Genomic DNA, 6,002 nt, shown 5'->3' with positions numbered 1-6,002 from the left:
CATCAATGGGTTATGGGCCCTCTAGTCATCCAGACTCTCCAGCTTCCTTATAATTAGTGCCGAGAACTGGGAGAGTGAGATTTTGCTACCCCCTGGTGTCCACTCTGTAAATGCTGCCCAGTGGTTGGTTACAGAGACCAGAATTTAGGAAACTTTCTTAGGGGGTGTATTATGAACCTTATTCACTTGTTTCAAACCCAACTCGCCCGTTCCTAGTGTTGACAGAGTCTGAACCTTCCCTTACCAGGTCTTACATTCTTTATACTCAAGCAAATTGGGGAAGAGTTGGTAGAATCCAAGGTTCCCACAATTAGGCAGTGGCATACAAATTAAACTGGCTCTTGGAGTCTGTGGACTCCTGGGGAAAAAATGAGTGGATCATTTTTTTCCCCTTGGAAAAAAGGGAGTTATTGAAAGTTTTTGAGCCTATGGGGTGAGGGATTTTGGATGCAGCGTCTGGGATCCAGTTATTCCTTTCCAGGAGTTTTAATCTGTGCTAAATTAGAAAGGTTTATTTTATTAAATAAGGTGACAGACATGCTTACAGTGGTTAAATATCACTTTCTCCAAGAATGCAGGCTCTTACCTAATAGTGAGTGTATGTGTGTGGTGCCTGTGTGTCTGTGCAACAGAGTGTGTGTTGATGTGTATGTTTTGGGGGAGATGTGAAGTGGAAAGATTAAAATGAAGGAAATAGAGGCTGGGAATAGACCAGATTTAGAAGCTCTCTCCAGTGTTCACAAACAGTTCTCACTATATTTCACCAATTTCAGAGTCTTTGGAGCTTATCAAACTCCCATTTTACAGATGAAATTCTGGCTTATTGAAATTAAAAAACTAGCTGTAAGCTACACAGTAAGTGGAGAAGCCAGGATTTGAACCCCAGCAGTCTGACACCAGAGGCTTCATTCTCAACCACTAAGTTATAGGGTTTCATCTAAGCTGTCAAGAGTCCATAAAAGAAGCATTTTGAACACTATAGCACCTTTTCCACCACCTAACCATCATGTTAAAAAGTGTTAACTTTATAGCTGATTCACTTTGTTATAAAGCAGAAACTAACACACCATTGTAAAGCAATTATACTCCAATAAAGCTGTTTAAAAAAAAAAGTGTTTATTTTTGTAGTAGCCAGTGCTGAAAGAGTTTCTAAAAGTGATAAATATGTCACTGTGGGTCAGAAATTGAAACCATTTCCCCCCTAGTCTTGTTCTAGAGTAAGTAATACTTAAAATAATCCCCAAGAAATTTCCAATATGGTTCTTATGGGGAAGTAGTGTTATGCAAACATGAGAGATGGTGAAAGAAACATTTGTGTTTTTAATGTTTATTACCTGGCTTATGTGCACCAAGAGATGTAATGGCCATTCTACCTAGGGTTGGGACTTTAGGCTGCTCACCACTTGTCCACTTGGAGAGTAGCAGTGACTAGGGCTCTGCTTGAGCTGCATGCCTCAAGTTAAGGGAGAATTAATGAAGGACCACAAAGGGGAATTTGGGGGACAGGAAGGGACAGACTTGAGGGAACATGTTCTTGTTACTCATGCCTTCCAAGGAAACTGGGGGCCAAACCTTAGCTATTGCAGGATAAGAAATCTGTGTAGTATACATACGTTGATTCTATTTTTTGTTTAATTTCCCCTTAGTTTTGGTTTTATTTTATAGCTAATATTCCTTTAAATATTTATATTTAACTTGTCTGCTCTGAACTGGGTGTCGCCAAAGCCCACACCACCACCGTCTTGCCTGCACTAGTGCATTAGTTTCCATACTGGTCTACATGCTCCACTCTCGCCGCCTGAGAAGGCGTTCCCTGCACCCTCACTAGAGTGATCTTCTGAAAACCTCAATCATATCACATCAACCCTTTCTAACGGCCTCCCATTTGCATCATGACTCCTTTTGTCCTCTCTCTCCAGCCTCATCTCTTACCACGACCCTGTTGTGGGAAGCCACTAGTGACCCTGCAGCCGTGGTGGCCTTCCAGTTCTTCACACAGGTCTTGCTTATTCCTAATTTGCGGCCTTCTTACTCTCTTTTCCTTCTGTTTGGAGGCTTCTTTTCACAATTCTAAGGGCTGGCTCTCATCCTCCAGGTCCTAACTGAAGTTTTACATCCTCAAATGTCTTCCCTGACCTAAAGTGGACTAAACTGGTCTCTCACCTGTTGTCCCTCCCAATAATGTATGTTTTTGTTTTGTTTTCCTCACAGCATTTATCTCAATTTGATTATGTATTCATTTCTTTGGATATTTCTTGTCTCTCATAATAGGCCCACCTCTGCCACCACATATCATTTGAAAACAAGCTTTGTGAAGTCAAGGACCTTGTCTGTTTTGTCACTGCTGTATACTAGATAGTGTCTGACAAGTTTCCAAAAGATGTCACCAATCCAGGTGAGGACTGTAAGGGGAGCAGAAATCCCCATATAATAAGAATTGTGGTGGGAACAGGTGAGAGATAGAAACCAGGAGCAAGTGGGGAGGCCAAGGCATGGAGTCTGCTGCTTAGCTTTCCTTTCTTCCTGGCCTTAGCTCTCACAAGTTCTCTGTCTGTTGGTTGATATTTGCAAGTGGAAAATACACAGGACAGAATTAAAAAGAAATGTGGGGTGCAGCCCTTATGGAAAACAGTATGGAGTTTCTTCAAAAAATTCAAACTAGAACTACCATATGATCTAGCAATTCCACTTCTGGGTATTTGTCCAAAGACAATGAAAACACTAACTTGAGGAATTCCCTGGCGGTCCAATGGTTGGGACGTGTTGCTTTCACTGCCGAGGGCCCTGGTTCAATCCCTGGTCAGGGAACTAGGATTCCCACAAGCTGCTCAGTGTGGCCCAAAAAAAAAAGAAACGAAAACACGAACTTGAAAAGATATATGCACCTCCATGTTCATTGCAGCATTATTTATAATAGCCAAGATATGGAATCAGCCCAAGTATCCACTGGTAGATGAATGGACAAAGAAAATATGGTATGTATATACAATGGAATATTATCCAACCGTAAAAAAAGAATTAAATCTTGCCGTTTGCAACAGTTTGGATGGACCTGGAGGGCATTATGCTAGGTAAAATAAGTCAGAGAAAGACAAATACTATGTGATCTCATTTACATGTGAAATTTTTTAAAAAACTCCTAGATACAGGGAACAGATTGCTGGTTGCCTTGCCAGAGACATGAGTGGGGGGGGGGGGTGAAATGGGTGAAAGGGATCAAAAGATACAAACTTCCACGTATAAAATAAGTCATGAGATGCAATGTACAGCATAGTGACGATAATTAATAATACTGTATTGCGTATTTGAAAGTTGCCAAGAGATTAGATCTTAAAAGTTCTCATCGCAAGAAAAAAGTTTTTGTAACTATGTATGGTGACGGATGTTAAGTAGACTTATTGCAGTGATCATTTTGCAGTATATACAAATATTGAATCATTATGTTGTATACCTGAAACTGGTATAATGTTATATGTCAATTATACTTTAATTAAAAGAAAAACAAAGCACATGTGGAATGTCTTCTGGGTCAGATGTAGGTTCACTGGGCTAGATGAATCTGGAGGAAGCATTGGTTTGGAGATGGAATTCTGGAAAGGTTCCAAATTCACTTATGGACTTTACTGGTGTACAAAACCAGGGATTCTTTTACATAGTTGTAATCCATTTGAAAATACGGGGTTTTTTTGTTTTGTTTTGGCCACGAAGCATGCAGGATCTTAATTCCCTGACCAGGCATTGAACCCGTGCCCCCTGCAGTGGTAGGGTGGAGTATTAACCACTGGACTGCCAGGGAAGTCCCCTGGAAATACAGTTTGTTTTTTTTAAAAATTTATTTATTTATTTATTTATTTATTTTTGGCTGCATTGGGTCTTAGTTTCTGTGCGAGGGCTTTCTCTAGTTGCGGCCAGCGGGGGCCACTCTTCATCGCGGTGCGCGGGCCTCTCACTGTCGCGTCCTCTCTTGTTACGGAGCACAGGCTCAGTAGTTGTGGCTCACGGGCCTAGTTGCTCCGCGGCATGCGGGATCTTCCCAGACCAGGGCTCGAACCCGTGTCCCCTGCATTGGCAGGTGGATTCTCAACCACTGCACCACCAGGGAAGCCCGAAATACAGTTTTATGTTCTCTTTTCTTCATGTAGCATTGCCCACACACATTTCCATGCATCAATGTAATTTCTGTGTATTTGTCTTCAGTTAAAGTGATGACTTGACACTTCAGTTAAAGCACTATAAGTAGTTGCCCCATCATTTGTTTAGTCACTCTCAATTTTGGGGAATTTGTATTATTTCTAAGCTTTTTTTTGGTTACAAAAAGAAAAGTATAAACGGGTTGCACAAGTTTACTCCTCCTCACGTTGAGTTAGTTCCATTTAGCATATTTTACCAGGTAGAATTATTGGATTAAACATTAGAGGCCATTTTATAGCTTGTGTTGTTGTCTGATGAGGCAATTTTGGAGGGCAAGGAGCATGAAACACTCTTGAAAATATTTAAAAAGCTGAGTGTGGGGCTTCCCTGGTGGCGCAGTGGTTGAGAATCTGCCTGCTAATGCAGGGGACACGGGTTCGAGCCCTGGTCTGGGAAGATGCCACATGCCGCGGAGCAACTAGGCCCGTGAGCCACAACTACTGAGCCTGCGCGTCTGGAGCCTGTGCTCCGCAATAAGAGAGCCCGTGATAGTGAGGGGCCCGCGCACCGCGATGAAGAGTGGCCCCCGCTTGCCACAACTAGAGAAAGCCCTCTCACAGAAACGAAGACCCAACACAGCCAAAAATAAAAATTAAAAAAAAAAAAAAAAAAAAAAAAAGCTGAGTGTGATGAGGAATTGGATTTATTCTGAATGGCTCAAAGTGATAGGGCATCAGTAAATTGCTGTAGTGACGGAGATATAGATTAGGTTCTCTATAGGATAATTTTTAATATTTAGAGCTGCCAAAAAATGGCAGAGGCTGTCTCCATAGGTAGTAAATTCCCCCCCTCTGGAAATTTTAAAGCATAATGAGAGAATTTTAAAATAAATTGTTTTATAAACTTTCCAGAGTTGTGATTTGTATATTTTCCTAGCCCCATTCCTTTGCTCTGAAAACAAATTGTGTTCAATGAACATTTATTAAGATCTAAATGTGCTAGGTATATCCAGTGGCAGCTGAAGCTCTCATTGGCAGACTCCCAGCTGAGCCTCCAGGGGCCGGCAACCTGGGAATTACAACAGCATGAAGTCATACCTCCATCCCCACTCCCAACCCCCCAGTCTTCAGAACTGCTAAGCAGGTGGGTGCAAATTTGTCTCCAGTTCCTTGACATCTCGTTTTCTGTGCTCATTTTCTACTTCCACGTCTCTGCCCATATTCCACGTATTTTTAAGACATTTGTTACAAAACTTTCAATACACTATGCAATGCATCCAAATGCTCCCAAGCCAAATGCACCAGTACCTAAGTGATTGATTCCAAGTAATTGTTACATTATCTTGTTTTTTATTTCTGCCAAAAGATATTTGTACTTCAAATGAGGAGTTTTGGTCCCCAAAGAATCTGTAATTTGTGGAATATAGCACTCCTAATTCCACTAACATAACTTCTCCCCACCATGAACACGTGTGTTTACACACACACACACACACACACACACACACACACACACACCCTTCCAGGCAAGCAGCCTGATTTATTGAAGGAACCAGTTGCTTAACAATCTGTTGTTTTTTTGTTTTTGTTTCTTTAAAGCCACCTTACTTGGAAATATGTAGTCTCAAACCTCCAATTTTGGCCAGGGAGGAGAAGTCCCTATTGAGGATGGAGACTCAATTATATAGTCTCTGAGTTTTACTTTTTCTTAGAGTATATTTAGCTGAACTCCTCTGCAACGACCACACCGGCCTCAGGGGAGCCCTGCTCCCCTTTCTCAGTTCCTCCACAATGCAGTGGGAGACCCTCTTCAAGTCAGCAGAATGATCCACCTGGAGGCGGCACAATGCAGAGAAAGGAGGGCGCTGGGGA

This window comes from Balaenoptera musculus, chromosome 2 (assembly GCF_009873245.2).
Source record: "Balaenoptera musculus isolate JJ_BM4_2016_0621 chromosome 2, mBalMus1.pri.v3, whole genome shotgun sequence".
Classification (NCBI taxonomy): Eukaryota; Metazoa; Chordata; class Mammalia; order Artiodactyla; family Balaenopteridae; genus Balaenoptera; species Balaenoptera musculus.
This window is presented reverse-complemented; position numbering follows the sequence as displayed.